Genomic DNA, 24,873 nt, shown 5'->3' with positions numbered 1-24,873 from the left:
TTCCTACAGGAATGCCAAAGGGCAGTTCTCTAAGCAGAAAGACAAAGTGATTGGTAACAAAAACATGAGAAAGTAGGAAATCCTCTGGGAATAAAGCAAGCTAAGTAAATTGCATACATTGTTAATATGAAGTTTAAATCAAAGCCTTCAAGATACTAGCCAGAATAATTTGTTAATGACATGCAATACAAAACATGAAAATCTGCACATCAAAATCAGGATGGATATTATGAGGTTAAACTGTTTATTATTTTTTATGGCTGATACTATCATCTTATCAGCTTAAAATATCCTATTTTATGCAAGTGTTATGGTAACCATAAAGCAAAAGGCTATAGTGAATACATAAGAGAGAGATAGTAAGGAATCAAATCATATAATAGAGAAAAGCATCAAGTCGTTATGGAGAACAGCAACAGAGGAAAGGAAAAAGTATCTACAAAATAACCTGAAAACAATTAACAAAGTGACAAAAGGAAGTCCTTATCTATCAATAATTTATCTTGAATGTAAATGGATTATCCAACCAGAAGTTAAGATGCAAAGCTCAACAATATGCTGCCTTCCAGAAACTCACACAGTCTGAAATTGAAAGGATGAAAGGTACTCATGCAAAAGGAAACTGAAAGATAGCAGAAACAGCTATACCTACATCAGAAAAAAAAAAATCTCCAAGTCTAAAACTGGAAGGGAGGGAGGGAGGAGGGAGGGAAGGGGACATTATATAATGATATTGAAATTAATTCATCAAGAATAAACATTATAAAAATATGTGCACATCACATTGAAGTACCTAAACAGATTAGCAAATGTTGGGAGCCAGGTGGATCCAAGGCTCTCTTAGAGGCCCTGGTGAAAGGACAAAGAGAACAATAGTTCTGTGTCTTTGCCCAGGGGCAGACTTGGCAAGGTCTGGGCTGGGGCTGGGGCCAGGGCCTTGAAGGAGTTAAGGTTTTGGTTTGTGGAAACCTGACTTACCCCTCCCCCAAAAGACTGCAGTTATCAGTCCCAAGACTGCTGTTTGCTCAAGTCTATGGTGCACTTGAGATCTCCTGTGTTCCCTTAATGCAGCATTGCTTAATTAGCTTCCTCTGACTTTGTTCTGTTCCCCCTCCCCCTGAAAACTGTGAATAAGAAGCTACACTTCTTAATAAACTTGATTAGCATTAGCTGTCAGCCTATGCAAGACCTCCTGGTCCCAACTTTCCTATTTTCTCTATTTTCTCATCCTTGGTCCTCCCCTTTAGGATCTTGTCACTGAAGAATAACCTGCTGGTCTAGATCTAAGAGATATAGATAGATAGATAGATAGATAGATAGATAGATAGATAGATAGATAGATAGATAGATAACAGTAATAATATCAGTCTTCAATACCCTCTTTCAATAATGAATAACAACCCAAACAGATAGTCAGTAAGGAAACATTGGTCTGAACTACACTTTAAGCCAAATAGAACATTCTGTCCTACAACACAAGATGAAATATTCTTCTCTAGTATATGTGGAACATTCTCTAGGGTGAATCATAGGTTAGGCCATAAAACAAGTCTTAAAAAAACTTAATAGAGTTGAAATTATATAAAATATCTTTTTCTGACCGTAGTGGTGTGACTCTAGAAATCAGTAATAGAGGCAATTTCAGAAGATTCACAGATGTGTGGAAATTAAACAACGTGCTTCTAACCACCAACAGGTCCAAGAAGTAAAAAGTGAGGATGGAAACCACTGTAGAAGAAGCCATGACCACATTATACCACGACTTACACAGTGTGGCAAAGGCAGTTCTGAAGGACTCATAAAGACAAATGCCCACCTCAAAACAGGACAGTCACACTACCTGATGGAATAATTTAAGGAACTGGAAAAGGAGGAAAACTAAGCCCAAAACTAGCAGAAGGAAGGAAATAATATTCAATAAGAAATGAAAACAGGCCGGGCAGTGGTGGCACACGCCTTTAATCCCAGCACTCGGGAGGCAGAGGCAGGCGGATCTCTGTGAGTTCGAGGCCAGCCTGGTCTACAGAGTGAGTTCCAGGAAAGGCGCAAAGCTACACAGAGAAACCCTGTCTCGAAAAACAAAACAAAACAAAACAAAACAAAACAAAACAAACAAAAAAAAAAAAAACCAGACCCTAGAAATGGCCAATAGAACAAAGAGTTGGCTTTTTCTGAAAAATAAAACAATCAATCCTACATTATCTAAGAAAAAGCAGGGAAAACTGAAGACTCAGAATTGGAAATGAAAAAGGAAACGTTCAACTAATAGTACAGAAATAAACAGCTAATACAATGTATGTAGACAATTGCGTGCTAATGAATAGGATAATTTAGAAAAGAAGATAAATTCCAAATACACTAGCAGGACTGAGCCATAAAACAATAGAACGTATGAACACAAGGAGATTGAATTAGTAATAAAAAGTCTTCCATCAAAGAAATCCCAGAACTTGATTGCTTTATTCTAAACCCTATCACATATTTATGTCAGAACTAATGTTAGTTCTTCCCAACCCTTTCCCTAAAATGGAAGGTATGAAGGTCTAAATGCTGGCGCCCCCACCTAAAGTCCATGTGCTAGAATTTAGTCCCTAATGTGACAGTAAGAGGACATGTCACCCTTTACAGAAGTAAAATTGGGAATACCGATCTTAGGTTTAAAGGAATATTTACCCACTTCCAACACATAAGGATGCAGCAAGAAAGTGCCTTCTTTAAATTAGAACTAGACACTATATGAACTGTTGCTTGGCTTCATCTTGATAGCGTTGAGAGCTATGAGCAATAAGTTTGTATTAGTCAGAAATTATTTCAGTATCCCTAGTGAACTGATACAGAGGGGAAACTTGCAAATTCATTTGACAAAGCAAGCATTAACCTGACCCAAAGTCAAACAAAGCCACCTTAAGGAAAGGAAATCTCAGGCCAGCATCACTGGTGAACATGAATTCAAATCAACTAGCAACCTGGATTCAACAGTCTTTAAAAGGCTCATTCATCAATCATTCAGTGAAGCATCTATCACTGAAACAAAAGGATGGCTCAATATAAATGAACCTATAAACGTGATATGTGACTCGCAGAATGAAGTAACCACATGATCATCTCAATATATTCAAAAAAGGTTCTCAATAAAGTCAACAGAGTTCCGTGATAAAAATTCTCAACAAGTTATCTTTAGAAGAAATACATCTCAATTCAATAAAAGAGTCATGGCAAGCCCCTAACTAGCACCATACTCAGTGGTGAGAAGTTAAAAGCTTTTCCACTGAGATCAGAAATGAGGCATGAATGGCCATGCTGCCATTTCAATTCAGTTCGTTACTGGAAATCCAGAGCACTTAGGCAAGGGAAGAGAATAAAAGGTATCTAATGTGGAAGGGAAGAAGCTGAATTGTCTTTCTAGAGATGGTACAAAATCATAGAGAAAATCCTAAGATAAAAAAAAAAACTGAACTAATAGAAGAATCCAGTAGAGCTGAAGTACAGAAAGTCAATATCCCCAAACCAGTGTGTTTTGTACCCTAATAATAAACTATCTAGAAAATGAATCAAGGAAACAATCACATTTACAGTAGTAAAAGAGGAATAAGTTTAAAGAAGGCTGTAAAATCAAAGGGAACTATAAGACATTAATGAAAGAAACAAAACAGATACAGATAAGTTGAAAGAGGTTCTGTGTTCATGGATTGGAAGAATTAAAATGTCCATCTTACTCAAAGAAATCTACAAACTCAATATCATCCCTACCAAAATTTCTATGGAAGTTTTCACAGAAATAGAAAAAGAATCCTAAAATTTACATGGAGCCACAGAAGACCGCAAATATCAAAGAAATCTTGAACAAGAAGAGTAAAGCTAGAGACAATATGTCACTGGATCGGATATTGTACTGCAAACAAACAAACACACATACGGTCGTGTCATGCCAACAGTCATGCAGACCAAGGAGTCAGAACAGAGAGCCTAGAAATAAACTTACTCAGGGTTGACTGATTGTCAACAAAGATGCTAAGAACAGAAGAGAGGCACAGGTAGTCTCTTCAATAAGCAGCGATGGGAAAACTGGCTATCCACATGCAGGAGATAGAAATTCTGTCAGCAGGCTGTCCAAAGCTCTGTATGGGGGCAGGAGCACCTATCCTAAGGCGTGCATGTGAGTGTAAGGGAGAACACACACACACCTATGCACGCATGTATGGAGGCCAGAGTGCCTCTTATAGTCTATTACTCTCTGTCTCATTGTCTGCAGATAGGATCTCCCAATGTAGCTTTCTGTTTCAGCTTGCCTGTTGGCTGACCAGCAGCTCTATAGATCCTTCCATCTCCACCCTACAATGCTGGGGTTCTAGACATGAGCAGCCATGTTCAGCTTTTTCTCTGAGTGCTAGGGATTTGAACTCATGGCCTCATACTTTTAGAGAGAATGTTTTTACCTAGTGAGGCATCTCTCTAGCTTGAATAGACATTCCTCAAAAGAAGACATACTAGTCGCTATTAAGTATATATTTAAAAGAACTATTAAGTATATATAATTATCAGAGAAGCACAAATTAAAACTACAAGAAGAGGTCATTTCATATATGTAAGAATGGCTGTTACCCGAAAGACTAGTGATACCAAGTGCTGACCAGGAGAAGGAGAGAAAGGAATTCTCATGCCTTGTTAATAGGGAAGTAAATGACTGTTTACAGAAAACAGTATTGAGGGTCTTGAAAATTTTACAAATGGGCCCTTGGTGGCCACTGAGACCTGATTCTTCTCATTCACACACCTTGCTCCACCCCTTGGGCACCCATGCCTGACAAACCCGATATGGCTGAAATCAAGAAATATGCTAAGCCGAAATTAAAGCAGAAAGGCAAGAGAAGAATCTGCCTTTGAAAGAAACGCTTGCCCAGGAGAAGAAAGCTGGTACACCATGAGTGCCAGCATGTACGGTACTCCCCACAAGCACCATGAGTGCTGGTATGCACGGTACTCCCCACAAGCACCATGAGTGCCAGTATGCACGGTACTCCCCACAAGCACCATGAGTGCCAGCATGCACAGTACTCCCCACAAGCACCATGAGTGCCGGCATGCACAGTACTCCCCAAAAAGCATCGTAAGTGCCAGCATGCACGGTACTCCCCACAAGCACCATGAGTGCCGGCATGCACAGTACTCCCCAAAAAGCATCGTAAGTGCCAGCATGCACGGTACTCCCCACAAGCACCATGAGTGCCAGCATGCACGGTACTCCCCACAAGCACCATGAGTGCCAGCATGCACGGTACTCCCCACAAGCACCATGAGTGCTGGTATGCTCGGTACACCCCACAAGCACTGCCTTCTTATTTACATCTTTTAGCTGTTTAACCTTGTAGGATGTAAGGAGTTGGGTCAAGTTTAAATGACTGTGCTGTCCTTTCACAGCAGAGAATCGGAACTGCTGCTCAGGAAGGCCATGCCTGCCTCTCTGGCCCACCTGCACCTCAGGCTGGAGGGAAGAAGAAACTGCAGGCTAGTGGGAAAAAACTGGGTGGGAAGTGGTGAAATCTCTAAAATTCAAGATGGTTCAAGGTGTCCTGCAGGCTGTAAAATACAGTTTAGTCAGAGTGGCATTGTTTTGTTCAAATGATTTAATTATTGAAATGCGTATTTTAAATATCAAAAGAAAAAGCTTTAAAACCTGAAAAAAAATTGCAAATACAGCTACCATATGATTTAGTCACTCCTGTTGTTGGGGTCAACATCCAAAGGGAAGCAGATCAGTATGTCAAGGAGATATCCAAAATCCCAAGTCATGGTAGCATAATTCATGATGTTCAAGATGTAAGAAATAAACCCATATTTGTCATTGGATATGTGAATGAAGAAAACATATGTATGCATAATAGAGTACTGTTCAGTCTCAAAGAAAAATGAGGATACATTGTCACTAGTAACAACATGGATGGAACTGGAGATACTTTGTTAAGTAAAATAAGCCAGGCACATAAAGACAACTACTGCACGATGTAACTGGAAACTTTTCTGTGTCCTGCCAGGCCCACAACAGCTTATAAAATAATAATTCAGAGGCTTAATATTAATAACAAGCTGTTTGGTCTATGGCTCAGGCTTATTGCTAGCTAGCTGTTACATCTTAAATGAACCCATTTCTATTAATCTCTGCATTGCCACGTGTCTCATGGCTTTACCTGTGTTCTGTTACATCTTGCTCCCCCAGCACTGGCAGTGTCTCCCTCAACTCTGCCTTTCTTCTCCCTGTATCATTGTTTGGATTTCCTGTCTGGCTGTAACCTGTCTTGCCATAGGCCAGGGCAGTTTCTTTATTAACTAATGGCAGCAGTGCACATTCACAGTGTACAGAAAGACCGTCCCACAGTAGCACAGTGTCACTGGTATATTGAGTCTTAAAAAAAGAAAAGGACTCATAGAGAGTACAATCTTGGTCATGGGAAGCTGGGGTGTGTGTGACGGAATGAAGGAGACTGATGGCCGAAGGACCCAAACCTTCAGTTACGTAGGAGGAGTAAGATCAAGAAATCTATTGCACATAGTGGTTACTATAGCGAATGACAATATATATTTGATAACTGGTAATAGATTTTTCAAAGTCCTTGTCATAAAAGTAAGTGTGGGCTCCTGGGTATCAGGGAGCCCACTGATCCCTGGCAGCGTATCTGACCCGTGCTGGCTCTGCTCCTGAATAAGTTTTCCTTACCACTTCACAAAGGTAACCAGTGTAGCGAAGCACCTGCTAATAATTTGACCCAGCTGCTATGTATACACATATCAAAGCATGGTTACACACAAAAGATGTGTATATACTGTAGTATTTCCCATGGTGACTGCGCCATCTTACATTCCAACCTTGATGCATGGGACTCCAATCATTCTGTCTCTATCTGTATTTGTTTGTTTTACAGTACCCATCCTTTTGAACATCTCATTAGCTTTCATTCTCAATTTTCTTAATGATTAGCAATATTAACATCCTTTTCTTTTTCAGGTGCTTTTGGGGGTTGGTTGTATTTCTTCTCTGTCTTGAAATTGGCTCTCATTAGGCAATCAAGGCCTGAGCCTCCAGCATGAGCCTCCTGAGTGCTGGGATTGCAAGCGTTTACCTCCATACCCATGTTGTATTTCTTTGGAGAAAGGTATGTGGGAGTCCTTTGCCCATTTTAAAATTAGATTGTTTGCTGTTTGTGTTGTTGAGTTTGGGGTGTTCTTTACATATGTTGGATATCAATCAACTCTTTATCAAACAGATGATTTTCAAAGACTTTTGCCATCCCGAGCATCACCATTTCGCTACATTGAATAGTGTCCTTTGATTTAAAAAAATATTTTTAATCTGTATGAAGTCCAAGGCATCTACTTTTCTTTTTGTTGTACGTCTTTTTGGTGTTATGTCTAGGAACTGCTTTTGAAATGCAAAGAGTATATTTGGGCAAACAGTGCCTTGTTAGCCACAGACGATATATGTATTGGTCATTCTCTATCTTCATCTAGTTGAGATTTTAGATATAGAAAAGGGGGGGGTACCAGAAGGGGTTTGGAGGAGGCTGCTACAAGGAGTGAAAGGACTTTTTTTAACCCAATATTTGAGCTATGTCCATCTCACAGGGAAATGGAGGAGAGCTGCTTGTGGGGGACAAATGATGTACAAGGAGTGCTGATGTCACCACTTCAGTTTCTCATAGGTGGAACTGTCTCATGGGAGCATGGTGATATCAGCAGTTGTAAAAAGGCTGTGTGGTGCTTTTTAGAAAACATTCCTGTTTTCTCCCTGGTTCAGCACTATGAATAAGGATAGCATGTGCTGATATATGCAAATGCGTTTGTAAAAGCTACATAAAGTTGTATTAACAACTGTCTTCAATAAATACACATAAAAATTGAGCATAAGAACTGGACCTAGGAGGGAAGTGACAGGTATAGGAACGTACCCCAGCTCTTCTTTGCCAAGGAGAATAATCAGCCGAGAAAACCAACCCAGCAAGGTCCCTTGTGTAAAGCCCTCATTTTGTGATCCAGAGAGGTCAGGCCACTGTGCACAATGTGCGGCATTCTGGTCTGCAGTGCACTTGTCCAAAGCTCCCCATGGTGGGGACTTTGGCTACCACAAGTGCCTCTTCGCTCGCACATTGCATTCCTCTCTGCACCGGAGGAAGCTTTTCCCTCCGGGTGTCAGTGATGAAGGCAGATGGTATTTGAGAACTTGAGGAATTGCCTCTCAAATCGGATGCCTCTGACCTCCACTAGAGGGCGCTTGCTCCCGATCTGCAATAAATCCAATAGGGGGCGTTGCTGAGGTGTTTGGGGGAGGATGACCGGCTAAAGCTAGATTCTTACACACATACAAAACAGAACTCAAAGCAAAAATTCTGAAGCTTGGTTAGTTTGTTCCAAGAAAAACAAAAACGGCCAGTAACCTGTTTCTTCTGACAGCTGGGGGTGGGGGAGAGGCTTAGGAGGACACAACCCCCCCCCCTCCCGCCCCCCCCCCCCCCCCCCCCGCCCTCTTTACTCTCCCTGCATCCCCTCCTCCCTCTGCTCATCCCCTGGCGGGTTCTTCAAGCAGCCAACCTTCCAGAAGACGTGGGCGGAGGGTGGTACCTGCCTTCGTGAGCAGGGGCTGTGCGCAGTGCGGCTTGGAGCCTGTGGTGGTTGGTACACTCACCACGGAGGGCTTGTGAGAAGTCTGCCTTAGAACACACAGGAGAAAAGAGCAGAAAGCCGGCATGCAAAGATTTATGAGGACAGAGACACATGTAAGAGAAGGAAGTTAAAAACCAAACTGCGCCTAGCAATGAAGTCTCCATGACCCAGGCTAGAAAGATCTCCTTAGTAATTTATGTGGCTGCTCTTCCTCTGCAAACAGTCTGGGGGTGCTTTGCAAATGTTTCCCCTTTGTTCCCTCCCCTCTTACCCGGAAGATGGCCATGTTGTTCAGAGGATGCCCCTGATGGAGCAGCAAGCTCCAGTGTCTGTCGTTGGCCCGAGGTAACAGGGAGGTAAATGCACTTCTGAAAGCAGTGGGACATATGGAGAGATCGGAGGTCCTTCAGGCCCCCCAGGAGGGTGGGACCGCGGAGGTCAGCAGATGAGTGGGCCTTGAAAGGGAGGCAGCCCTGAGACTGTGTTGGGTTCCTCTGGGAAAGATGGGACAGAGCCCTTCTCCACCGGGGTGCTGTCCCATTGGTGTACAGTGGCTGCACTCCACCAAGCACCAGTACCCTAACCCGGTGCATTCTGCAATGCACCCCAGCTTGGAGCTGTTCTCCCCAGCTCTACCCTCTCCCTTATAGTCTGTGTTTACTGCTACTGGGAATTTCTCAAAACACTGGCTCTACTAAAAACAAAACAAACAAAAGGAACGAGTCGTATCAGTGCTGTATGTGTGCTTTTGCGTGGTCTAGCTGATATTTTGGGTTATGTAATTAGTGTTCTAAAATGGCGGACAACATACTGGGTTTCGTGATGGCATTTCCATACATGCCATTATACTTTGTTCTTATCCATCTCTTTTCTTCACTGTCTTCTTCCTCTTCCTTGTCCCTTATTGCCTGTCTCATTCCATCCTCCAAACAGTCCTCCCTTCTGCTTTCCTGTGGATTCCATGAGCACTCTACCCTTTCTGTCCACTCCCTTAACAGCTCAACTCACCCACCACCCACCCCCATTTATATTTAAGAGAAACGGTGGTATTTGTCTTTCTGAATCTGGCTTGTGTCATTTAGCATAATCTCCTCTACTATCCGTTTTCATACAAACGTCATGATTTCACATTTCTTTATGGTTGAATACAATTCTATTTATTTATCTATCTATCTATCTATTTATTTATTTATTTATTTATTTATTATTTATCTATTCGGTTTTTTGAGACAGGGTTTTCCTGTGTAACAGCTCTGGCTATCTTTGATCTCACTCTGTAGACCAGGCTGGTCTCAAACTCAGAGATCTGCCAGCCTCTGCCTCGAGTGCTGGGATTAAAGGCTGTATCAAACACCACCCAGTGCTGAATACAATTCTACTGTGTGTATAGGCAGCTAGGCAGATTCTGTTTTTTAGTTAGTGTGAACCACATAAGGAACAAGACCACGCATGTATCTTTGTGGTGTGCTTAGAGTACTTCAGTACACAACCAGGAGTGATATATAGCCAGGCTTTTACAGTTTTGTTTTTTTAGCTTTCCATGGAACCTCCACACTAACTTCCATAGTTAGTGGCAACATCAGTTTACAGTCCTATCTGTAACGAGTCTTTCCCTGTATCACCAGCCAGCTCCCAAATAATGACACGGAGATTGATTACAATTATGAAAGCTCGGCCTTCACTTAGGCTTGTCCACTAGCTCTTGTCCACTAAATTAACCCATATTTTTTTTTAATTAATCTACGTCCTACCACATGGCCTTTATCTCTCTCCCATTCTGTGTGGTTGACTCGTTCCATGCTTCCATGGCCTCTCGGCTTTTCATCTTCCCAGAGTCCTTTCTGTGCCTGGAAGTCCCGCCTATTCCTGCTGCCTAGTTATTGACCTTCTAGCTCTTTATTAAACCAACCAGAAGGCACCTTGGCAAAGACACATCTTCACAGTGTACAAAAAGATGACTCCTCCACGACAGCCACCAGCACCGTTTAAGGGCTTCTTCCTCACATCTCACACAACATTTGTTGTGGTTTGCTTTCTGGGTGATTGCCGTCTGGCTGGCACAGAATTCCGAGATGGAATCCCCAAACCGCTGAATTTGCATTCCCCTGATTGCTAAGGATGTTGAACACTTGCTCAAATACTGGCCGTTTATGTTTCTTCTTTTGAGAGCTGTCTACCCAGTTCATTGGCCCATCTGTTGATTGGATGTTTTCTTTTATTGGTGTTTAACTTTTGCAGTTCTTTATGTACTCTCTATATTAACCCCCGTCTGTGAAATTTTTTCTCCCATTCTGTAGGCTGTCCTTCCACACTGGAGACTGTTTCCTTTGCTGTGCAGAAGCTTTTAAATTGGATGTGATCCTATCTGTCAATTGGGAGTGTTTCTTGTGCTATCAAAATCCTTTTCACAAAGTCCCTGCTATGACTATGTATTCAAGTGTTTTAGCCTGTGTTTTCCTCTAGAAGTTTCAAAGTTTCCAGGTGTGCATTGAGGTCTTTGGTACATTTTCAGTTGACTTTTGTGCAGGGTGAGAGATATGGCTCTAGTGTCTATGTGTTCATATTTTGTTTTCCCAGCACCATTTTTTTGAAAAGGTGTCTTTTTCCCCCCTGGTATATTTTTGACATAGTTGTCATAGCTATGGCTGTGTGGGTTTGCTCCTTGTTCTATTGGTCCACAGGCCTTTTTGTACCATTGCCTTTTAGTTTTGCTACTCTGGCTCTGTATAAAATTTGAGATCACTGGGAGATCCCAGCACTGGGAGGCAGAGGCAGGTAGATCTCTGAGATTGAGGCCAGCCTGGTCTACAGAGTGAGTTCCAGGACATCCAGGGCTACACAGAGAAACCTTGTTGTGTTGTGATGCCTCTGCCATTGCTCCTGCTGCTCAGGATACTGTGGCTATTCAGGATCTGTGATTCATATGTATTTTAGGATTTTTTTTTCTATTTCTGTGAGGAATGTCATTGGAATGTTGATGGGAATTACATTGAACCTGTAGATCACTTTTGGTAATACAGAATTTTTACAATATTAATCCTGCCATTCTCTTGAATGTAGGCGATCTTCCCATCTTTTAGTTTCTTCTACAGTTTCTTTCCCCAGAGTCTTAAGTTTTTCATCCCCTGTGTGTAGGTTTGTTTCTAGTACTTTTCTGAAGCTCTTGCGAGTGGTTATTTTTTTCTGATTTCTTTCTTGGCAAGTTTATTATTGTATAATTTTCATATATGGATTAGGTATATTACTACTCTGCTGGAATGTGTATGAGGTCTAAAACTTTTCTGGTAGAATCTTCAGGGTCATCATGTTGCCTGTAAATGGGGCAGGGCTCATCCTTTGCCATTTGTGTCCTTTCACCTGCTCTACTTTTCTTTGTCTTGTTGCACTAGGTAAGACTTTAAACATTAAATTGAACAACAGCAGTGAGATTAGACACCTTTGCTTCGCTCCTAATTTTAGAGGAAATGTTTTCAGATGTTCTCTCTTGAGATAATGTTAGCTATCTACTGTACGTAGCCCTCAATTATGCTGAAATATGTCCCTTTTATTCCTAGTCCCTTCAGGGCTGTTAGCATGAAGGCACATTTGCTTGGAAATCTCTCGGGGTTTTATTTGGGTGTCATCTTATCATGCAGCCTGCTCTTGCATGCTCACTCTCCAGCATCCTTCAGTGATGACTAAACAAACGTTTGGGTGAGGCGTCTGCTCCAGCCATGCCGGGAGCCGTGCGGCTGGAGCCAGGCTCTGCTTGGCTGGCTTCTTTTGGTGTGTTGCCCGTCCCTTGCCTCACACAGTTCGGCTCTTCTACCCCTGCTCCTGTGAGTTTCCACAGCTCTTCCCTTTCCCTCTTTGGAATAGAGTGTATTCTTTCTTGAACTGACTGCTCTCCTCATCTGGGGCCTGTGGAGGCAGCTCCTCACTTGGTACCTTGCCTGAAAGTCTCCTATCTGAAAAGAATGTTGTTTTTTTTTTTAATTTGTTTCCAATATTGAAAAAGATTTTTGATAAAAATCTGAATTTCTAACTTCTTTGGAAATTTAAAAGTATTTGGCACCTCTGAGATGCATTCCCACGTTGAAATAGACTGAAGGGTGTGGCGGAGCCGTTCCGCCGCTGCCTTCTCACATGCTTACTAGCCAGGCACGGCTTTGTGCATTCCAAGTACACAAGCAGCCCCCTTGCCCATTGAAAATAAGTAAGTAAATAAACCGCTCACTTTGTCATTGAATTGTTAGTTTGTCTTTATATTTTTACTTGCAAATTCCTCCTGACACTGATTTCTTGTTGCCTTAGTTACTTTCCTTGTTGCTGTGACAAACACAGCATAAAAAAGGAGGGTTTTTTTGGCTTACAGTTTGAGTTACTGTCCATCATGGTGGGGAAGGCATAGTAATGTGAGACGTGGCTGCTGGTCATGTTGTTTTCACAATCAGAAAGCAGAGAGAGGTGAATGCTTGTGTAGCTGGAGTTTTTCTGGCTGGCCCACAGTCAGGACAAATCTCTCTCACCTGCCAGTCCCACAGCCGCTCAGACCCAACCAAGTAAACACAGAGACTTATATTGGTTACAAACTGTATGGCCATGGCAGGCTTCTTGCTAACTGTTCTTATATCTTAAATTAATCCATTTCTATAAATCTATACCTTGCCATGTGGCTTGTGGCTTACCGGCATCTTCACATGCTGCTTGTCATGGCAGCGGCTGGCAGTATCTCTGACTCAGCCTTCCACTTCCCAGCTTTATTCTCCTCCTTGACCCGCCTATACTTCCTCCTACCTGACTACTGGCCAATCAGTGTTTTATTTACTAACCAATCAGAGCAACACATTTGCCATACAGAACATCCCACAGCGTGCTCGTGCTCTGCTTACCTCCTTATTTTTGTTCTGTCTAGAACCCCAACCCATGAGCTGGAGCCACTCACATTTAGGGTGAGTCTTCCCCCTCTAATTAACCTAACCTAGCGATGCTGTCATAGACGTGATTGGGATTCACCCCCTGCATGCTTCAAGTTGACAATCAGTATTAACCAAAACACCTGTTGTAGTTAATAACATCTCAGACTTACCCTATCCAAATTGATGCATACTTTCTCAACTTGATTATGATTTCTATAGGGCGACTAGAACTCCTTCTCTGATATGTTCTCAGGAAAAAGCCAGGACAGAAATCAGAAAGACAGAAAGCTTTTAGACTAGACAATGTCCATTTGGATACCAATTCTGTCATTTCTATGTGGGCTTAGACAAGGTGTGACCATTCTGAACTTGCATGTGTTCTATACGATAGGAAAATTATGTCCACCGCACAGAGATAGAGATGAGAATAAACACAGAGATGAACATTCAATAACTCAGTAAGCCAGCAACAATAGCAAGTGATCAAGAGCTGAATGAGAGGGAGAGGGAGAGGGAGAGGGAGAGGGAGAGGGAGAGGGAGGGAGAGGGAGGGAGGGAGAGGGAGGGAGGGAGGGAGGGAGAGGGAGAGGGAGAGAGAGGGGGGGAGGGAGGGAGGGAGGAGATAATGTTGACTCAGGAAGGTCATTGAGTATTGGCTGTATTTGGGAACTCATCATGACCGTGCCATCCGGTCTTCAGCCTCTGAAGACCCATTTCATCTGTGCTCCAGCAGTGTCCACACTTTGGAGACTGACTTATGTCAACATAGCTCACATGGTTATTTCAGTCTTTAGAATAAATGCAATGACTCACTTTTTCAGGAATCAGTCTATTACTCATACTGCTGCCTGTCATGGAGATTATACAATGATTATCATCATTTTCAATACAACTATATATAGAGACAGCAACCTTAAGCTACAAAACACCAAGTTCCTGTTGAAGAAAATATAGACACTATGGTATTGTAGGCATAACTGCAATACTTTGACAATAACTCAATCGTGTACTGGTTAGGTATTTTCATGTATTTGCTTTCTCTGAATGAAACCTTTTGTGCTTGGTAGAGTGTGAGGATTTGAATCAAGAATAGATTCTGTGAAGGAGTCACAGAGGGTAATTAGTAGATTGCCAAGTAGAGGGCAACCAGCATGGCTAGAGCTGAAAACTGCCACCCCGGGACCTTTAAATGAAGTGGAGATGTGGGAGGCTGGACCTGCCTGTGTCCTGAGAGGGTCTTCTGGGTTTGTCTTTGGGTTGGGCAAATGGAAGATTCATTCTCTTTGGGGGAAGCCTGCTCCGTGCAGTAAGGCTTTATTCAGAGCACTTATCTGGAGTGTGGATGTGATTCAAGCATTTGTGTACTGAGGAAAAGAGACCAGGTTATGACAGTTGTCATAGGTCTGACTGTCCTTCACCAAACAGCAGAGAACAGACTGCAGAGAATGTGGACGGGGGGGGGGGGGGGGGGGGGGGGGGGGGGGGGTTGATGTATTACATGGCTTTACACAGTGCAGAATAAACAGGTCGTTCTAGTTACAAAGTAACAATGTACCCAGCCAGAGAATGAAAGATAGATGTGCTCATCTTTGGAATCAGAAAAACAAGTGGGCTCTGGGATGGAAAGAAGGCTTCTATGTCTGTGGGAAGTGGGGCCCAGATGTACTAGAGGCATTTCTCAGTGTTAGGATTTGAATCGGAAATGCCCCCAAGGGCTCATCCATCGATGGACTCATAATCTGATGGGCTATGGGTGTGTGTGTGTGACAGAAACTGAAGAAGAGGGACTTAATTGAATGGATAGGGTCCTAAAGGACTGTGTCTTGTTGCTCCCAACACATCCTCATTCATATTCTCTCTCCCCCTCCTCTTCTGCCTAGCCACCATGAACGAAGCAGAGAAACCATGCTCCATCATCTTCTGCCAAGATGCTCGGCCTCACTACAGTCGCCCCCAAAATGGACTCAAAAGACCTTGGACTGAAATGTGTGAAGCCGGGAGCCCAAATAAGCCTTTCTTTCTTCAAATGAACTTCTTTTGCTGTTCTTTCACGGGGTTGGGGGCCGGGGGACATATTAAGTTAACACTACAGCCATCATGTGCCCTTGTTACAGGGCTGTTTATAGCACTTCAGATGGTCCTGTTCGGCAGGTTAGAAGTCATGTGCGTATTTAAGACAGTGCGTGGAGAGAGATGCCTCCCGGGGAATTGATGATAAGATGACAATAAGAGGTTGGAACCTTGATATTCTGGGTCAAGGACTCTAAGCGAGATTAACGTGTGACAAAAAGAGGATTGTGGAGCAAGTGGGCTTTCCTCATGGGTGACTGGGGGGAACTGAGAAGTGAATTCCAGTAAAAGGCTGGGCTTCATGCAGCCACAGAGGACAAGTGGAGGCTCCGGTTTTTGTTTTTCAGTATCAAAGGCCAGAGAATTTGAACACTTGTCCGAGTTACTTTTCTATTGTTGTGAAGAGACACATGACCAAGGCAACTTGTTAAAAAACAAAAGCATTTCATTGCAGCTCACTGTTCTAGAGGGTAATAGAGTTCAGGACCGTCATGGCAGGAAGCATGGCGGCAGGCAGGCAGGCATGATGCTGGAGCAGTAGCTGACATGTTGAGACAGCCACACAATGCCGAGGCCAAGTGGGGGGCTTTTGAAACCTCAAAGCCCACCCCCAGTGACACACCTCCTCCAACAAGGCCACACCTCCTAATCCTTCCCAAATAGTTTTACCCAACTGGGTACTAAGCATTCAAATATGTGAGCCCCTGGGGACCATTCTCATTCAAACTATCACTTCTGTGCTGTACACATCTACACGTGTTAACGGCACAAATCCCAAAACTCACTTCAAGTATCACAACCAGAAGCTCAGTCCTAGTGTGGCACTAGGGACCTGGCATTTCCAAACCACTGACCATGAGCAGCAGCCCAGGAAGGACGTGTGTTCTCCTCCATGCCTGGGAATAGCGTCAAACGCCCTTGCCCAGCCAGCATTCACGTATGAGTCACTCTCTGGAGCGCCTCTGCTCAGCACAACTTGCTTCATGGCTCCCGAAGCTCACCGGCCTCGGTGTTCTGCTGTCTTAGTTTCTATGCCTGATTTGTCTTGCTCTGCACTGTCCGCTGCCCTTGGATGAGGAGGAACTGCCCAGCCTGTCTTCACTAGGGTTTCAAGGTTCCCTCAAACTTCTGTAGCCTCTGTTTTTTTGTCCTTTTCTCTCTCTTTCTTTCCTTCCTTTTTCCTTTTTAAGGGACTTATAAAGATATTATTGGCCGGGCGGTGGTGGCGCACGCCTTTAATCCCAGCACTCGGGAGGCAGAAGCAGGCGGATCTCTGTGAGTTCGAGGCCAGCCTGGGCTACCAAGTGAGTTCCAGGAAAGGCGCAAAGCTACACAGAGAAACCCTGTCTCGAAAAACCAAAAAAAAAAAAAAAAAAAAAAGATATTATTAGTCAAGATTAAATTATGAATAGATGACTAGAAGAGGAAAAAAGTATGGAGAATAAATGTAAAACTAGATCCTGCAGAATTCTAGCTCTTGGTTACAGTGGACCACCTTGTGGGGTCCAGTGAGACACAAGGACTCATTAATTACCCAAGTCACAAGGGTCATGCAGTAAAAACAGGCATAACAACCAAGTTTACTGAAACCAGAAAGGATTATGACATTCTTTGGAAAAATCCTCTCTGCATCTCTTGACCTTCACTCTAGAGCCTACTATGTTGCAGGATATTCGTACACTGCATGAAGATATGTCCATCGTGCCTAAGGCACCGGATTGGTTTCACAAAGAGCTGAATGGTCAATAACTAGGCAGGAAAGAATAGGCCGGACTTCTGAGGAGATGGAGGAACTCAGGGGATGAAACTGGACACTCAGATTTCACCTGCAAGATACAGATCAAGTCGGACATATGATATTGAGGAGAGGAGAGGTAAAGAACCATGTGACAAAATGTAGATAGATAGAAACAGGTTAATTTAAGTTATAAGTGCTCATTGGAAACAAGCCTAAGCTGAGGCCAAACTTCCATAATTAATAATAAGTCTCCATGTCATTATTTGGGTGCTGGCGGTCCAAGAAAGTCTGACAAGAAAGACCTGCTACATTTGGCACCCAACATGTATATCCACAGAGGGCCTGAGAAAGCTAAAAAAAAAAAAAATGTTCTGAACATGGAGCTGGACATGGAGCCAGACACAGCTTCCGAGTAACAGCTGTCTCTCAAGTGGCCAGATGCTCCTAGGATACAGAGGCAGGGCTCCTTTAAGAGACCCTGCTGTGCAGCCCAACACTTGAGCAACCAGGTGCTACTCAGCACTAGATACAAACTCCTGCTGCAGTAGACACAACAACTTCCCAGAGCTGGGACTGTTGGGCATGGCTAGGACGGCTAGGCGCAACTTCTGCTGTTGCCTGTGGACCTGAAGGGGGCGGAGTCAGCCACCAGCACCACGTGCTAAGTGGAGCCATGCAGAAGGTGGCCTGACCATTTAAGGTTTGGCTCATGCAATCAAAGAGGCTGCAGGCACACAGTAAAGCCAGGTCTAGACTGAGAAAAAAAAATCTCTGAACAAGTACAATACACTTTAAAAGGTGCTTAGGTGCTGAAGAAAGAAAAGAAAATGGGTATAGACAGTCATGGAAAGAAGTAAATAGTTTAAAAGCAAATAAAGTCTTTAAAAAAAGTAAAGTAATATAAAGAGAATAAGTCACATAAAGATAGGAAATATCATAACACAGAGAGCTTGGACCCTATATAGTGCTTTGTTAATTTTAAACTTTTTAAATGCTAATGAACAAAAAACAACAGCTGCTGAGAAATATTGGATTGTAAAAAAGAAAAAAAAACTTAAAAACTGCTGAATTAAACCAGCCTATATATTTTAAGGATGTCTTAACTTTAGAATGGAAGTCAGAAAATATGTTATGTTGGGGGAGAGGTTATGCCTTGTTTCCACAGGAAACAAAACGCTATGGATTACTTCAAAATTAATAAAGACCAAATTTGATTGGGGGAGACCTCCTAAAAATCTTGGCTATAGACATGAATGAAAAAGCCATAAAAGACTACAGGACAGGTGACATATAAGCTGATCCCTTGACATGGGAATAGCTCTGAGACTGGATGAGACATGATAAATCTTGTTAGGTACAGAATCCTCATGACTTATTATTACATGCCATCCTTTCATATGGCATGGGTGGAGATTTATATTAGTTTGGTTATGTAGTCCAAACAGACTCATAACATTGACAGATAGATGCCTTTTACCTGCTCAAATGTGGAGCAGAGAATCATCTTTAGCAGATTTGTGCACAATGCACGTTCCACACTTGAGTTAATGCAGATATGTATGTTACCTTTAAAAGTTTATGTTTTCAGAACGAAAGGACCAAACACCAATAAAGACAAGTAGCCCATATGACCCAGCCTCTTAGAATGACTCTGTTGCAGTTTCCTCAAAACTCTACACCCAGAATAACTTCAAAGCTGCTAGCTGAGATGGTCCAGCTTCATGGACTACTCTAGCCAGGATTTCAGATAAGTCCTACACTTTCCCATTACACAAAAACTGGACAAGAGCTAGCTCTGCCAGGACTTGACCATTATCCCAATTTTCTCAGGGTCCCCTAAAGATGCTGTCACCCTCAGACAACAGAAAGTAATTTAAAAAACATGACACCCACATATCTGAGAGGTAGGATGGGTGGTTTTGGGTCATTTGGTGGGTTATGAATGTTTGTCATCATTTAGGGGGGTTGGTTGCAAGTTATTATTGGTCATGGTAAAGAAAAAACTTAGATTCAAGGATCTTTTTCTGAAAAGAGGAGTGGATTTTAGCACGAACTTAATGGGTCTTCATAATAAAAACCTGGAGTCAATATCAGGGTGAAAGCTGAAAGATCAGAGAAGCGAATCCTCAGCCTGTAAGGGAGCTGAGCTCCTGTCTCTTCTCGCCTTATGTTCCTCTCTCTGCCCAGCCATATCACTTCCTGTCTCCACCCCCCTAGTGCTGGGATTAAAGGCATGAGATCCCAAGTGCTGGGATCAAAGCTGTGTGCCACCACTTCCTAGCTCTGTTTCTCTTTTAGACTGGATCAATCTTGTGTAATCCAGGGTGGCTTTGAACTCACAGAGATTTGTCTGCCTCTGCCTCCCGAGAACTGGGACTAAAGATGTATGCCACCACTGCCTGGTCTCTATGGTGAACTAGTGGCTTAGCTCCACATTCTGATCTTCAGGCAAGCTTTATTTGTTAGATCACAAACAAAATATTACTACAGTGGATATAGGAATGATAGGATAAAAGAGCATATTATTGAATCTACTTTTAAACTAAAAAACAACTACTAGTCTCAAATAGTTCTACATTGGTATGATTTTTGTATGTTGATATAAATTTAAGGTTATTTTTGTTAGAATACACAGTATATATATTTCTACTCTTGTTTAAAGTATTGTACCTATGCAGCTCATTTAAAAATGTAATTTAAAGTTCTAGTCTTTGAAAGTTATTAACACAAACTGTTTAGTATAATTAAGAATGCAGGCTAGTAGTTAGTCATCTATAACAATCAAACTTGTAGTCATGTTAGGCATGTTTTCAAGGTCAAACAGAGATATATTTTAGATAGATAGGTGATCTTCAAACACTTCAGAGATCTGCAGAATATGGCATTTAAGATGCTTTAATAGCATAAGGCTTTTCATGACAGTGAGATATGTCTGGTCCTGGCAGCACCAATCTTCAGTACCTACTTCAGAGAAGATAGTGGGCATTGAAGCACCTCCATATGGAGTTTGTTTTCAATGTGCCAAAGCTAGACATTTGGGCAAAAACTGCCCTTGCCTCAAATGCTGACAGTATACTGTCCAAATTGGACAGGCAGGACACAAAGGAAGTAGACTGCTGAACTTTGCCAAGACAAGGTAGGACAAAATTCAAAATTCCTATTTCACAGAAAAGTCTGTCAGATATTCTGGGCCTATAGGCCAAAGATGGATGCCCCAATGTTGCAGAGGAAACTTGGGTGAGTGTCCAGTTAGCCAACTGTCTTTGTCATTTCTAGAGTTTTGGTAGTTTCTTGCTCTGCACTTCCTGTTTACTCAGGTAATATTTTATCTTTCTCAGGTCTCTAATGAGGTTGAAGACTAGATAGTTATACCATTTTTCTTTGTTATTAGATTCGGAAAAGAAACTTACAAGAGAGATGCAAAGTTTATAGGCTTGAGAGACATAAAAGCTTAAGTTGTTTATCTAAAAAATGTTTTAAGGTCTAAAAGGATGGTTTTAGGTTAGTAATACAAGTTATGATAAAAAGTGATTTAGGTATAAAACTTTAGATTCATCAAGATAGGATAAATAATAGAGTAATTTTTCCAAATTTGCCAAATACAAAGGAACTAAACTTTGTGAATGTAATTATTACCTGGTAATTGTTCTTATTGTACATAGTTTTACTGTGTTAGAGTTAAAACTTTTCCTTTTTATTTAGACAAAAATGGGGAAATGTTGTGGGATATTTGTATACTACATGAAGATGTATCTATGTTTTGCATCCCCTGTCTAAGGCACCTGATTGATTTAATAAAGAGCTGAATGGCCAATAGTTAGGCAGGAGAGAATAGGTGGGACTTCTGGGGAGAGAGAGGAAATCAAGGGATGAATCTAGGTGAATGCATCTCACCAGTGAGACTTGGAGCAAGTTGGATACATGATATTGAGGACAGGTAAAGAATGACATGGCAAAACATAGATTAACAGAAATGGGTTAATTTAAGTTATAAGAGCTAGTTGGAAACAAGCCTAAGCTAAGGACAAGCTTTCATAATTAATAATAAGGCTCTACATCATTATTTGGTGGCTGGTGGTCCAAAGAAAGCCTGACAAGAAAGACCTGCTACACTACTCCATCAGTTGTTGAAGGCCAATAGATGGAGTTCCCAGGGGGTACTTCACTATGGTGTGCTGCCCTAGAGTTTAGTAGTTTTTGGGAGGGAGGGAATTATTCTGGTTTCCCAGTAAGCATAGGCGTCTACCCCACAATGGGCTATTGGGTTGTGGGTCTGATCAGTGACTTTTGACTTTGCCTCCTGAGTCCTGCCAGCCAGGTCTCTTGTTGCTCATGGTGGGCAGACTCCTGGGATTTCATTCTGAGCCCCTCTTTGGTCAATCCTTCAAATCCTATCCTATTCCTCTATTCTCCTTCCTTACTGTGGTGTGATTTAAGGGAGTTTCTGGACCTTCCCAAGCCTTATTGTCCTGAATTATAAAAGGGGCTGCACCTGTGTCATGGCTTTGCTGTGAAGAGCAAAGAAAAGGTCACAGGTAAACCATTCAAGCACAGGGGCCAGCAAATAGGAGGCAACTGATAACCGTGGTCCACTCCTCCCTTACTCTCCTATCCCCTCCCCCTTCCTTTCTTACCCTCTCTCTTCCCTCTTTCCCTCTCTTCGCCTCTCCTATAGCTTTCAGTATTTATAGACATGTTAGATCTGGTGCTGTACTTATTTCATGTATGATTTTTCATTCTGAAGAAACCACGTCTTTCAATTCTTTAAGTGTCTCCTCTCTCCAAAGTGCAGGCTGTTGTGCCTTGGGCACAATGGAAGCTCAGTACATGCAGCCTGGATCATTCTTGGAATGCTATGAATAGTAGAGCACAGCAGGGTGGCCGAGGAACCCTGTAGCCCTTCTGAGATCCTCACGGCAGTCAGCTAAAGCCATGGTAGGACTGTGTTTCCAGGGACTCTGTACTCTGTTCTGTTTCTTCTGCCAGCCCATGCCAGAGAGACAGACAGAACAGCAGGTAGACAGTAGGAAGTAGAGGGAACACTCTTTTTTCCTCTATTTACTCAACTTCAGTAAATAAGTACTTTAAGAACCTCCTTTCCTCAGTTCTCTTAAAATTTGATTTGAGAATTTTTTGGTAATACTGCTACTAAAATAAAGAGAATTTTCATGTATGAATGAAAGTCACACACTAAAGGAACCTATCTATCCATTCATTAAATCCATCTATCACCGATCTATCTATCTATCTATCTATCTATCTATCTATCTATCTATCTATCTATCTATCTTCATCATCATCGTCTATCTATTATCTATCATCTATCTAGACTGTAGAGCAATTATCACAAGAGTCAAACTTTTTTTGTCCCCACTCAGTGCCACCTCAGACTTAAAAGTAACTCTTGGTATTGGGGGGAATCAGCACACTATTTAACTTTTTCAATATGATCCTTAATAAAATAATTACTCTCCCCTCAGTTTGAGGCATAAAGGAACAAAAAGGGGCCCAAGGTTGAGGAGATAAGTCAGCCTCTAGTTAGGGAACTCAAGCATGGCAGCTCAAAGCATAGCAGAATACTTAGGGCAGCAGGCCGCTGGTTCCTGTGAGCGAGGACTTAATGAGCCTCAGGGGAACCAGGGCCAGTTAGAGCTAATGATCATCCACTTTAATAATCACAGCTAGTAAGAGGGATACTCTGTAGAATCCCACACTGAAACATTTCTCCTGGAGGAAAGGGAAAGATGAGTGGGCCAGCTGAACACAAGGGTATTGCTTGGGTGTAAATAAAGGGGCATCTTGGAGTCCTGCTCATGATGGTTGTCAATATGGTACATTCCTTGGTAAGACTTCAGAGGATTCTGTCTTTGCTTGGTCCTAACCACTTTGAATACCTTCATGTTTTCTTCAAAATTTGGGTGCGGTCCACCCAATTCAGATACCTCTCTAAAACAAGGATCTTTTTACCTTGAATATCAGGAAGATGGTAGAATTCATTAAGCCAGAATGAGCCTGTATTCTGGAATTAGAACAGCTAACTCAGGCATGAATGACACAGAGCTACAGCTGACGAAGATCCACTGACAGCGGCCAATTGTATATCTCTTTCTTCCAAATTAGCACATTCCCTCCTAGAAGTGGGATTCATAAGACTCAGAAAACTAAAGAAACTTCCAAGGTTAAGGAAGTTACAGGAACTTACAAGAATCAAATGTTTCAAAGTAACAGGATTTGCCAGCCTCCTCCACAGGGTTATAAAAACAGTAGCCAATGGCTGGCAGAGAAGACTCTCCCTGGGGAGCTGCCTACAGGTAGGGCAGGAAGCTCCAGGAATGTGGTGTTTGAGTCATCACCTACGTTGGGGTTGGGCTTTTCAGAGTGTTTTAACTGGGTGGCCCTGGCTTGGGGTTTCCTGTCAGGTTACAGTCTAGTCAGTCAGTACTAAAAGCTTGACTGGTGCTGGAGGATCTGCTCCCAAGGTGGGTGTATTCATGTGACTGTTGGCAAGAGGCCTCCGTTCCTCCCTCTACGGGGCTCTCCCAGAATGTTGAGTGTGCTTCATGGCATGGCATAGCCGTGTTCCCTCCGAGTGAGCAATCTGAAACAGGTGGAAGATGCAGGTCAAATTGATCATGTAGGCATGGTCTGAATAGGAATGGCCCCCATAGGCTCGGGTTTGACTACTTGGCCGATAGGGAGAGGCACTATTAGGAGGTGTGGCCTTGTTGGAGGAAGTGTGTCACTGTGGGGATGGGCTTTGAGGTCTTCTATGCTCAAGCCAGGCCTAGTGAGGCAGTCTTTCTGCTGCCTGCGGATCAAGACGTAGAATTCTCAGTTCCTTCTTCCAGCACCGTGTCGGCCTTCATACTGCCTTGCTTCCTGCCATGACAATAGCAGACTAAAACCTCCGAACTGTAAGCCAGCCTCTTTATAAGAGTTGCCGTGGCCATGTATCTCTCCACAGCAATAGACACCCTCACTAAGATGGAGTCTCTGTGGTGTGGCAGGAAAAGAGATCGGATCTTGCTGAGAACACAGTTTACTTGATTTCTTCTTTAGTATTCCACACCATCTAGCATCCCATTTGATTTCCTCCTTTAAGACGTATACTTTCAGGATCTGGCACTAAGCTGCTCCAGGGTAGTGACCTTGATCTGTTTTCCTAAGTGTTCTATCTTTAGTGTCTAGCACGGTGTCTGGCGTATACCAAGAACTCAAATATTTAGCTCATGAATAATTGAATAGAAAGCTATGCAAAGCCCTGTCTCCGTGCACTGATTATTATTCTGAAGCAGCTCTCCTCTTAGATTACTAGGAGACACAGCTCCTGCCGCCCTCTGCAGCTCTCTGAACAGTCGGCTCTGATTTCTGACCCAATCTTTTCAGTCTGCTTTGCTGGAGCGAGTAACTTCCTGATAGATCTGATCTAAAAACAAGTTCTTCCTCATTGGGAACACACACACACACACACACACACACACACACACACACACCATACACACACACACCATGTAA

General features: G+C 42.6%; 1 pseudogene; it reads left to right on the top strand.

Annotated features, from left to right (window-relative positions):
• Positions 1 to 4,797: 4,797 nt before the first annotated feature.
• Positions 4,798 to 4,925, top strand: LOC131913818 (thymosin beta-4-like; annotated as a pseudogene).
• The last annotated feature ends 19,948 nt before the right edge of the window (positions 4,926 to 24,873 follow it).

Source organism: Peromyscus eremicus, chromosome 6, assembly GCF_949786415.1.
Source record: "Peromyscus eremicus chromosome 6, PerEre_H2_v1, whole genome shotgun sequence".
Classification (NCBI taxonomy): Eukaryota; Metazoa; Chordata; class Mammalia; order Rodentia; family Cricetidae; genus Peromyscus; species Peromyscus eremicus.
The sequence above is the reverse complement of the archived record's forward strand: the minus strand, read 5'-3'. Positions and strand labels throughout refer to the sequence as shown.